At 39.8% G+C, this 12,517-nt stretch overlaps 1 protein-coding gene across 5 annotated transcripts in view; it reads right to left on the bottom strand.

The window, feature by feature from the left end:
• The window catches only part of TSEN15 (tRNA splicing endonuclease subunit 15), a 132,669-nt gene that overhangs the window by 19,674 nt on the left and 100,478 nt on the right, over positions 1-12,517 (bottom strand). For all 5 annotated transcript variants that reach the window (XM_067728895.1, XM_067728894.1, XM_067728896.1 and 2 more), the window contains one exon: positions 2,872-3,054. The gene's annotated coding sequence lies outside the window, so the exon portion shown is untranslated. The remainder of the gene's footprint in view (positions 1-2,871; positions 3,055-12,517) is intronic.

The following is a 12,517-nucleotide window of genomic DNA, read 5'->3' as shown; positions in this document are numbered from 1 at the left end:
TTCCTTTGCTGCGCAAAATCTTTTAAGTTTCATTAGGTCCCATTTGTTTATTTTTGTTTTTATTTCCATTTGTCTAGGAGGTGGGTCAAAAAGGATCTTGCTGTGATTTATGTCATATAGTGTTCTACCTATGTTTTCCTCTAAGAGTTTGATAGTGTCTGGCCTTACATTTAGGTTTTTAATCAATTTTGAGTTTATTTTTGTGTTAGGGAGTGTTCTAATTTCATTCTTTTACATGTAGCTGTCCAGTTTTCCCAGTACCACTTATTGAGGAGGCTGTCTTTTCTCCATTTTATATTCTTGCCTCCTTTATCAAAGATAAGGTGACCATATGTGCGTGGGTTTATCTCTGGTCTTTCTATTCTGTTCCATTGATCTATATTTCTGTTTTTGTGCCAGTGCTATACTGTCTTAATTACTGTAGCTTTGTAGTATAGTGTGAAGTCCGGGAGCCTGATTCCTCCAGCTCCATTTTTCTTTCTCAAGTTTGCTTTCACTATTCAGGGTCTTTTGTGTTTCCATACAAATTGTGAAATTTTTTGTTCTAGTTCTGTGAAAAAATGCCATTGGTAGTTTGATAGGGATTGCACTGAATCTGTAGATTGCTTTGGGTAGTATAGTCATTTTCACAATGTTGATTCTTCCAATCCAAGAACATGGTATATCTCTCCATCTGTTTGTATCATCTTTAATTTCTTTCATCAGTGTCTTATAGTTTTCCGCATACAGGTCTTTTATCTCCTTAGGTAGCTTTATTCATAGGTATTTTCTTCTTTTTGTTGCAATGGTAAATGGGAGTGTTTCCTTCATTTCTCTGTCAGAGTTTTCATCATTAGTGTATAGGAATGCAAGAGATTTCTGTGCATTAATTTTGTATCCTGCTACTTTACCAAATTTATTGATTATGAGCAAGATTTTTAAAAACATTTCTTGTAATATAGATCTCCTGATGAATTGTCATAGCTTTTGTTTGTCTGAAAATTTTTTTTACCATATTTCTGAAGAATATATTAGTTGCATATGGATTTTTGCCCTTTTAGTATTTTGAAGATGTTAGTTCATTTTCTTCTGGTTTACACAGTTTCTGCCCAGAGGTATACAATAATTCTTATTTGTTTCTCTCTATAAACTATCTTTGTTCTTTGGTGTCTGCTAAGATTTTTCTTTTTTAATCACTGGTTTTCAGCACTTTATAATGTGCCTTGTGTGACCCTGTATGTGGGTATTTGTATGTGTGTGTGATATTTTGTTTGATGTTCTCTGAGCTCACTGGATCTGTGAGTTTATAGTTTTAATCAAATTTGGAGATGTTTCAACCTTGAGTCTTCTAATATGTTTGCTTTCCCTACCTCTTACTCTTCTTATTCTGGGACTCCAATTACATGCATCTTGGACTTCTTGATATTGTCTCACAGGTCACTGAGGTTTTGTTTATTTTTAAAGTCATTGTTCTCTGTTTCTTTTTGGATAGATTCTATCGCTATGTCTTCAAAGTCATTAGCCTTTTCTTTTGCAGTGTGACATCTGTTGTTAATCCCCTCCAGTGAATTCATTTCAAATATTTTATTTTTCCACTCCAGAATTTCATTCTCATTGATTCTTTTTTATATGTTCTATTTCTCTTCTCACTACGTTTATGTCTTTCTTTATATACTTGAATATTACATTAATAACTGTTCTATCACCCTGTAATTTCTGGCATCACTGTAATTTATGGATCTGTTTTTACTGATTGTCTTTACTCCTGGTTAGAGGACACGTTTTCCATTTTCTTGTCACATCTAGTTTAAAAAAAAACTTATTGGTTCTGGACTTTGTAAATCTTACATTGTTAAGTGTCTGGATTTCATTGTGTTCTTTTAAAGAGGGTTGGGTTTTATATTTGTAGACACTTAAGTCACTATCAGATCAAAATAATCTTTTTTTAAAAAAAATTTGTTTTACTTGTTGATTTTTGGCTGCGTTGGGTCTTCGTTGCTGTGTGCGGACTTTCTCTAGTTGCGGCGAGCGGGGGCTACTCTTCGTTGTGGTGCGTGGGCTTCTCATTGTGGTGGCTTCTCTTGTTGCGGAGCACGGGCTCTAGGCATGTGGCCTTCAGTAGTTGTGGCTCGCGAGCTCTAGAGCTCAGGCTCAGTAGTTGTGGCACACGGGCTTAGTTGCTCCATGGCATGTGGGATCCTCCCGGACCAGGGCTCGAACCCATGTCCCCTGCATTGGCAGATGGATTCTTAACCACTGTGCCACCAGGGAAGCCCCAAATAATCTTCTTGATAACTCTTTTTAAGCTTTTGTAAGTAGTGCTAAAGTAGTTTTTACTCCAGGAATATTTCATACTTACTTCTAAGGTGTGACCTCTCAGGAATCCCCACTAAATGCCCCAGGTGATCCCAATGATCCTCCACTGTGGATGATCAGAGTTTGAACACATTCATCCCTGTGCAAGCTTACAGCTCCCTACCATTCTTTGAACAGCTTTGTATAATTTCACTCTGTGCATGTGTAGGTCAGTACTTAGCAAAGATTCAAAGGGACCTTAATATAGATTTCTGGAGGGTTTCTTTTGAAAAGCTTCCTCATTTCTGGAGCTTCCTAAACATGTTTTTTAAATTCAATAAATTAAATTCATAAATGATTATCATTTCTTAAACATGCATAACAAACATACAATGTAACTATTACAGACAACTAATAATAAACCATAACAAACAACTAACTGATCATCAAATGATAACATGCATTACTATGTTATTCATATTGATAACTTACACCTGTATGCTTAAGTCAATAAAGTAAGTGAAGAAATGAGTATCATTTCTTTGGTATTTACTAACCAAGTAATTTTATTATTATCCAAGTGATAAAATATATTACCAGACTCAGCCTTGCCATATAGCTTCACACAGCTCAGTGACAATGTCTAGGTGGCAGCAGCAGCTGCTAGTTCAGACACTGTAGCTCCAGGTGCTTATTCTCCTCAAGAGCAAGCTTCAGCCCAAGCCATTTCAGGTAACAAAATATGCCTCTATCTCAGTTTGTATTCCCCAAAATCAGAATCTGAAAGAAGAATTTCAGTACAAGTAATTTACTTGGGAGGTGATTACAGGATGGACATTGAGAGAATAAGAAATTGAGTCATAAAGGGGATAAAGACAATAAATTGTGAGTTAATGAATTGTGGGTGACTGGGGCTTAATACTACTGGGGACATTCTAAGAAAATGGATGGAACATACCTGAGAACTATTCCTCAGGAGTAGGAGGAATAGAAAGCTGAATACTTTATTCACCTACTCCCATCCCTCATTGGCCGAGTGCTGCACCTGGGGCATCGGCCCTCAGCACTGTTGGCCACTCCATTCCTTAGAGCATAAGAGAGCACGGCCAAGCTTAGTCCTGCAGCTAGACAAAGCCATCAGGCAGAGTCACAGGAATTCATCAGAGTGTGTGGGAACCACAGGCAGTTGACCTCCAGGGTAAGTGGAGGGGATATGGGTGAGGCATCAAGAGATCCTCCTTTCCTTGGAAACAGGAACTCATTCAAATCTCCTGTTCTGTTTACTCTAATCAAGCCCAACCATATTAACATCAAAAAAGAAGAAGGGTAATATAAGTCAGGTGCTCTCTAATGGAAGCTTGACCCTGCACAATACTGTGGGGTGAGGAGAGAGACAAAACAGTTACTAACAGTTGCTGAATGGGCAAAGGTTAAAAAAACAGTCCACAAGCAAACCAAACTTTTGGCCTCTTCAGCAGATTCCTTCTTTTAACCTTCTGTTCATCTGGCATGAGGTCTGTGATGCAGCTGGATCTCCATGGCAGTCAGACTCATGGTTATTGTATTTACATTGGGAGTGGGTATGTGTGGTGTGCTTTTCAAAGGAAGGGACACAGTCCTAAGTCTGTTCTCAGAGAATAGCTGTGGCCATTGTACTTTCAGTTCTTCAGGTTTTTCCCCAAAGGATGTGGAGGGGAAAAAAAAAAGACTTCCCACAGCACATAGGTGGCACAAGGACTCAAGCCAAGCCAGTGGCCATAATGATGAACTCATTTTAATGCCTGAAAGAACCCTGCCCAAACTTATGCAATACAGTTACCCTTTTATCATTCATTTTAATTTTGAAGTGAATTCTTAGAGAAAACAGTACTCAGGATAGATCCATATGACGGCAGAGTTGGAGACCGCAAAAAGATAATTTCATGGATACATCCACCCTCACCGTATTTAAATCATGAAGTTCCTTGAGAGGAGAGATGCATTTATTTTTGCAATGAGAGATAAATCTTAATTGCAAGTACGCCTGCGATAGGTAACAGTCTGATTCAACATCATTCATTCATTCATTAATAGTGTCAAGCACTGTTTGAGGTGCTGGGGATATTATAGTGAACGAAACAACCGAAGTCCCTGCCTTCATGTGGCTGATAATTAATTGGGTGAGACCAACAATAAACAATTAAACATATAATAATCAAGTGGTCATAACTGCCAAGGCTCACAATAAATCAAAAGAAAGGGTATCAGGAATGCAGAAGTTCTGGATTGTTATTTATAGTAGGTGCCTTCTGTAATAAGGTGATTTTGAGCACAGTGAAAAGTAAGTAAAGTAAGAGTGGATGCCGACCATATATGTAAGAGTGTTCCAGACTGAGAGATAGCATGTGCAAAGACCCTGAGGTAGGGGCATGACTCATAATTCAAGAACAGCAAGGAAACCAAGAACAAGTGAGATAAGAGAAGTTCTAGGAGAGAGGTATTTGGGTGGGATCAGGACACTTGCAAAGCACACAGAGCCGATGAACTAGTGAAGAAATTTGGTCATTGCTTTGAGTGACATATGAAGCCATTATACTTTTAAAAGAGCCCTCTGGCTGCCCTAGTAGGGCAGGAGTGGAGGAGTAGAGTAGTTAGGATGCCATTATAACAAATCAGGCAAGATGGTAGAGGCTTGGATCAGACCAGTACAATAGTTGTGGAGATGGTGAGAACTGGAGATATATTGATATTGAACTATATTGATATCGTTGATAGTAGAGACACAGGGTTTGTTCATTTGAATATGGGATAAAGAGAGGAGCCAAGGATGACTTCAAGATTCTTGACTTAAGCAACTGGAAGGGTGGAGTTACCATTTACCAATGTGGAGAAAAGTGTATGAGAAGCAGGTTTGATAGGGGAAACCACACCTTTGGTTTTGGTCCTAGTAAGTTTGAGATGTCTCTTAGACATCCAAGTGGAGATGTTAAGTAGGCAACTGAATATGTGTCTGGACTTCTGGGACAGAGTCCTGACTGCAAGTATAAATTGAGGAATCATATTTAAAGCCACATGACTAGAAGTAATCACGAAGGGAGTGAGTGTAGTTATGGAAGAGAAGCGGTCCAATGATGAAGCCTCCAGCTTAGAGTCAGGGAAAAGAAAAGGAACCAGTAAAAGAGACAGTGAAGTAGCAGCCACTGAGGTAGAAGGAAATTCAAGAGAGAATAGTGTACCAGAAGCCAAAGGAAGAAAAGATTTCCGAGGAGGAAGGGAAAGAGTGATCAATTATGTCAAATCCTGCTGATGGGACAAGCAAAAGGAAGATGGAGAATTTAACACTGGATTTGGCTCACATCATTTGGATGTCAGTGATCTTGACAAGTAAGGGCTGATAAAGGATCTTTCCATGAAAATAGTCTTCTTTACTTATAAAAGGGGTAATTGAGCCTCTGAAATGGAGTAAAGAGGAAGAAGATGAAGAATTTATGAAGAAGGAAGTCTGAAGGCAAATAAAACCAACCTCAGTAACTATATACAAGATCCCTCACCTCACTTGGCCGCAGTATTGAGAAGGGCCAAAAGAAAGAATTGGTCTCTACCCTCAGTTTTCTCTTCTGTATGATGGGAATGTTTATTGTACTTACCTTATAGGGTTATGGTTGGGATTCAGTGATTTAAAACATGTGAAGTATTTAGAATACTTCCTGGACATAATCAGGTCTTAATGAATGTTTGCTCTAATTACTGTATCACTGTCATCATGTTTAATATTCTTATTTTCACTTCAGCTTGGAAATTTCATGACTCTATGTCATCATTATCATCTTGCTAAGAACCAACCATCCCTGATGGCTAGTTCTAGTGTTGTACTGCCACGGTAGGGTGTATCTGCTTCCTGCCCAAATATTAGTCATGGCTTCCGTGTCGACTTCTCTGTAAGAGTCCATTTTCGATCAGAGTAAAGTAGGCTAAAAAAAGGAGTTGGGAATGCTCTTTCCTTGGATGAGTGGTCCTTTATTGATACTATGGACTGGTAGATACAACAGGCTTTAATCTTAGGGCTTTAGTATTAGGTCCACTTGGCTTGAGATAAAACATTCTCTTGGAAAACTGGTCCCTGAGTTTGCTGTGGCTTTGGAAGTGGCTGCTCTCCACAGTTTATATTTTTTTGCCTGGGTGTTTTTGAAGTGTTTACACTGCTCTTTCTAGCTAAAATTGCTAGGCTGACTTTGTTTCATCTGGACTTTATATTACACTATAATGATTAATCCACTTGGTCTGGCTAAAGTAAGCTAGCAACTAAGTACCACTTGTAATTTCCACAACAAATGATGTAATTCATCCTAGTCTGGAGTTTGTACTTGATAAGTGTCCAATCCTTGTCTACAGTGAACCTGGAACCTTGGGTATAACATCATGATGGAGATTTTAAATTTCTTCCTCTTTTTCATCCCTCTTTTTGAAATTTGAGGGAGGGGATTTATGGACATGGGACTGAGACTGATAAAACTCAGACGGAAAGAAAGGGCCAAGAGAGGGTGACAATTAGTTGATCTCTCACTGAATTTGATCTGTCTTCCCTCCTCGAGGCAAGGATGGCAGCAAGGAGCTACCTCCATGCCAAAGCAGTCAATCAGTGAGGTGAAGCTGCTGCGGAGGAGGGGGTGGGAGCCTTTGGCCACCACTGTCCTGCTTCCTCAGGACACTTTCCAGAGTCTTTGAGGATGGGGTATGTGTGTATGTTTTGAGTCAGATATCTTTATTTGTATTTTCCAGATGTGGACAGTGAAGTTCACAGAGAATGTAGTACCTCATTAAAGTCACACAACCAGTAAGTAGTAAAGCCAGGATTTGAACGCAGGTCAGCCTAATTTCAAAATCTATATCCTTAAACCTTATTCAATATTGCCTCCTGATCCAATCTTACTTTTTTAAGCGTACAGTTCAGTTATGTTTAGTACATTTGAGTTGTACGAACATCACCAAAACCAATTTGGTAATATTTTCATCACCAAATAGAAACCCTGTATACTTTAGCCATCAACTCCTAAACCTACCATTCTGCCAGCCTTAGGCAACCACTATCCTACTTTCTGTCTATAGATTTGCTTATACTGGATAATTCATATAAAGGGAATCATACAATATTGGTCTTTTGTGACTGGCTTTTTTCAGTTAACATAATTTTTTTTAAAAAATTACTTTAATTAATTTATTTTTTATATAGTAGGTTAAGCATAATTTTTAAAGAAAGACTTTTTTGAGCAGTCTTAGGTTCAGAGCAAAATTAAGAAGAAGGTACGAAAATTTTCCATATGCCTCCAAACCCCACCCATAGCCTCCCCCGTTATCAACATCCTGCACCAGTGTGGTACACTTGTTACAACTGATGCCCCTACAATGACACATCACAGTTACCCAAAGTCCACAGTTCCTTTATGGTTCACTCTTGGTGTTGTACATTCTTTGGATTTGGACAAATGTATAATAATATATATCCATCGTTATAGTACCATAGAGTATTTTTACTGGCCTTAAAATCCTCTGTGCTCCACCTATTCATCCCTCCCTCCTTGCCCCCAACTCCTGGCAACCATTGATTTTTTTACTATCTTCATAATTTTGCTTCTTGAAATAATGATTTGAGAATTTATTCCAGAAAGATAAAGAAAAGAGAAAAACAAGCAATTCAAATAGCAATTGACTAAACTCAGCTGCTCGATACAAAGTAAATCTGGAAAAAAACAAAAACAAATCCCTGCAATAAACAGAACAACACCGCTCCCTTCCTGGAGTAAAATGACATTGAAAACTAAGCCTCAAAAGTTAGCAACCCAAGTTGGATTAGCAAGTCAGGAGGCTCTGGAAAGAAGAGCTTCAAGAAGAAAATAAATTTCCTCTAAAGTGTTGCAGATTCTAGATTATTATCTTAGTGAGAAAGTGAAGGCATATGACAATAATACATTATAAAAATTCAGCACCTTGCTTCCTCTACTTCTTCCCTCTTCCTCCCAGTTTAGGTATGTGCATTTCTTTTTCTACTGGCAAGGTTATATGCCATAGAATTTCTTCACTTTTTCTATGAGTCCAAACATACGTTAAAATGTAAGCTCTATGAAGGCAGGGATACTTTGTCTGTTTTCTTCATTGATCTATCCCTAGCACTTAGAATGGTGCTGGCCCAGAGTATGTAATCAATAAATATTTTTTTATTTGAATAGAATGAAATTTACCAAATAATGACTAATATTCATTTAATTAAAATAAGTCCTGGTTATTTTTAAACTTAATAAACAGCCAAAATGCAGAAGAATTAATTATATAAGAAAGTATAAATTCTATAAGTTTTGACAATGTAAAATTAACTATATGATGAACTGAAGCTGTGACATTGGGGGTAGCCATGAGGGGAGGAGGGGAACACAGGGCTATTAAATCTCTCGTCTTAGAGGGAAGTCAAGAGATACCGTCTGAAATTGATGGATCAAGAAATGGAGGGATGTACTGGGTAAAGCTATAGAAGTATGTAACAGAATAATAAAAAATGAAATACATCTGGCAGTGGTTGTTGAAGTGTAAATGAGCAAAGATCTTCATCTTTCATGAGGGGACCCATCAGATGTACTTTGAAGTTGATACATCGAAGATAAAAGGCTAATAAATTATTATTGTGGGTGTTGGTCTCAGAAGGATTAAAGTTAGAGCAATTTTAAGCTGTTACCTCTGGGGAATGCCACGGAAAAAGACCTGTACTTTCTTTTTTTTTCAAATTACTCTCCATTACCAACTGAATTGTTATCGCCAGGTAGCCATATTTTAAAAGTGATATTTTTAATTTAAAAATAGTTTCTAGAAAAGAGAAGAATTTTTAGGGCAGAAAAAACATTGCAACAGTTTGCAATTACATACTGTCTACCATCAAGGACTGTCAAACATTTTGCAAACATTATCTGATGGTGAGTGTCAGAATCTACATTTGCCAGATGGAGAAATTCAGACAAAGATGGAAGTGACTTGCGCATTTTTCAGTGCATCTGTGACCAAGCCAGTGATAAAACCCAGGCTTCCTGGATTCTGAGTCCAAAGACAGATTTGGATTGATTTCTTCTTAGAAAAACCACTGGTGTGACAATAGTTTAGGAAGAAATCCAAACGAATAGATGACATGCTCTGTGTTTAGAGCTTGGAAAATGCCTGTATTTTTCCATCCAATAATTTGGTGCCAAAATGCACATTGTCTGTCAAGAGAAAGACCAGTGCTTCTCTGAAGCACCTGATGGGAATATATATATCATTTCAAGGAGTTGTGCCTACAAAAATAAAAAATGACAATCCCTATAACAACCATAATTCATTTTTAAGTCTCACTGTATATATAAAGATTTCTGCCATTTTATGGCCAATTAGGAAACTAAATATGGCTAATTAGCTTGATAAATAATTATGATTATTCTGCCATATGCCTCTAATATTAATTCAGACTGCTAGCATAGGTGGAAAGGATAAAAAAACTTTTACTGATCTGGCATCATTTTACCTATTGATTTTACTCTTGATGTGAGTGTGTGTGTGTGTGTGTGTGTGTATCTTTTGCCTGACTTCCCCATTTGATTAAAACTCTGGAGGGGAGTCTTTAAATGATTATAGTGGATTCCTCTTGTTTTGTCAGTAAAGTTCCCTCCTCATTTATCCTACCCCCAAAACGACAAATAAACACTTCTGAAAACAGGTCTATAGCAGATAATACTGGCCCAAATAACCAAAGTGGGCATTGGACCAAAGCTGCTGCTTTGGAAGAACTTCCAGGAGAATTTGGAAGAGGACATGGTGAGAGTCCAGACTCAGTCTGGCTGGTTTCTTGACACAAGGAGAGCTGTTTTAGGTGAGGAGCTGTTGGTGGCCATGTTTTTAGTGTGTGGACTGAGAAACAGTGAAAGGAAGAAGAAAGTGGATGTATGGAGAGGAGCAAAAGTGAGGCATGAATATAGTAACCATGAATTAATCTTTCTAAAAATTGTAGTAGAATATACATAATAGAAAACTTACCATTTTAACCCTTTTTGAGTGAACAATTCAGTGGTATTAATATTAAGTACATTCACATTGTTGTACAGCCATCACCACCATCCATCTCCAGAATTTTTTATCTTCCCAGACTGAAACTCTGTACCCATTAGACAATAATTCTCTGTTTCCCCATTCTCCTAGCCCCTGCTAACTACCATTCTGCTCTCCTTCTCTATGAATCTGACAAGCCTGGGAATTAATCATTCTTACCAGGGTACTGTTGAAATTTGTGCCAGTTAGCAATTTATTGTCACTCACATCCGAATTCACCCTTCAAGGCGTGCTCTGCAATGATAGATGGAATTCCTTTAAGCATTTCTCCTTTACAAAGAGCACTTGTTAAGCTTTCTCAGTAGAGGTCACTCAAGGGAGAAGGCAGGAGGAAGGGGCCCTCCTGCTGTTTCTGGCAGCTCCATTATCAGCTGGTGGTACTCTGACCCAGTTCTGGCACAGGCCCCAAAGTCATGGTCCCTTGGTGTCCTTGCAGCCTTGGCCTGCCCTAACAATCCCCTTCCTGTGGGCTTCCTGACATGGACACCATATGCTCCAGGCCTCCCATCTGCAATGGCACTTGTACTCGCTCTGCACGCCCATGTGTCAGGCCACTGGATGTGGTTTTTCTACACCCCACTATGTCTCAGAGAGTTGCTTCCTGCTTGCCCAGTGACTGCAGACCAGCTCTGGACCGGGTGGATCAGCAGACCTCTCTGCTGCCCAGTGGTTGCAATCCCAGCCTCGGGAAGGGAGTCCTCTTTTGCTGTTGTTCCTCCTTGGGTATTCGCCCTCAGCTTTAGGGTACCACATAGAGTTCCCTTATATCTTATAATTGCTCTTTTATCAGAAAATTTAAAATATTTACATGAAATTTCTCCTATTTAAGTCACCTTGAGGTTTCTGCCTCTTGATTGGACCGAGACTGACATACAGTGATTGTGGGCAGAGTGAAAGAGTAAACCCAGGATGTTCCTACAGAAACTGAAATGTATGGTCGCCTCCTCTAGAGACGGGAGGGAAGGTCCTGACTGCATTTGAGGCTCTGGCTCTAGTTTATTTCTAGAGTACACTAGCTACCTGCCCCTGGGTTCGGAGATAAACCTGTCTCTAAAGTAAACTCTAGGGGCTTCTCTGGTGGTGCAGTGGTTAAGAATCTGCCTGCCAATGCAGGGGACATGGGTTCGAGCCCTGGTCCAGGAAGATCCCACATGCCGCGGAGCAACTAAGCCCGTGTGCCACAACTACTGAGCCTGTGCTCTACAGCCCGCAAGCCACAACTACTGAGCCCGTGTGCCACAACTACTAAAGCCTGAGAGCCTAGAGCCCGTGCTCCGCAACAAGAGAAGCCGCCGCAATGAGAAGGCCGCGCACCACAACGAAGAGTAGCCCCCGCTCGGCGCAACTAGAGAAAGCCTGCGCACAGCAACGAAGACCCAATGCAGCCAAAAATAAATAAATAAATTTGTGAAAAATAAAATAAGCTCTATCTCTTGTCTTTAAGAGAGCTCACGTGTGTTTCTGTTAGTTGAAACCAATAATAAACATGCAATTTCACATTCTCTCAAATGTGGTTCAGAAAAAAGGATGGAGGCATAAAGAAGGACTATTCCAGAAGTGCAAAAAAAAAAAAAAAAAGGGAGAGGAAGGAAGACTATGCTGAAGATAAACATGAGAGCAACTTCCAGTTTTTTAAGAATCTCAGTTGGGTTTGCTGTTGATGTTGAGGATTCAGGGTCTAGGACTCACCTCACTTATCACCAGTGGGGACTCACACAAATGGAGCTGAGTAGGGCACTGGCTCAGGGATTCTGAATGCAAGGCAGCATGGCTGGGGCCGAGTGAGTCCTCCTACTCCCATCACAGCCAGACTTTGGGATCTGGTCAGCCAGTGTATCTGAGAAAGGGGTTGGGTGTGCAGAGCCAAGCCAGGTTCACTCAGCAGCCGGCGGTAAGGAACAGAGCTGCGTCACTGCTCCAACCACAAGGTGGCAGAGTCGGAGCCTGCTCCCTGGGACAGAGAACGCTCAGGTGAAGGGAACGCACTGAACTGGTTTTGCTCAGCAGACGAAAGTCCCTGCCCATTAGGAAAGCGTGGCTTAGTACATGTCAGATTTTCACCCATCGGATTTGCCATTTTTGTCTGAGGCGGAGTAAGCAATGAGGAGCGGAGAGAGGTGGAACCTCCCGTTCCTGCACTTCT

This window comes from Pseudorca crassidens, chromosome 2, assembly GCF_039906515.1.
Source record: "Pseudorca crassidens isolate mPseCra1 chromosome 2, mPseCra1.hap1, whole genome shotgun sequence".
Lineage (NCBI taxonomy): Eukaryota > Metazoa > Chordata > Mammalia > Artiodactyla > Delphinidae > Pseudorca > Pseudorca crassidens.
The sequence above is the reverse complement of the archived record's forward strand: the minus strand, read 5'-3'. Positions and strand labels throughout refer to the sequence as shown.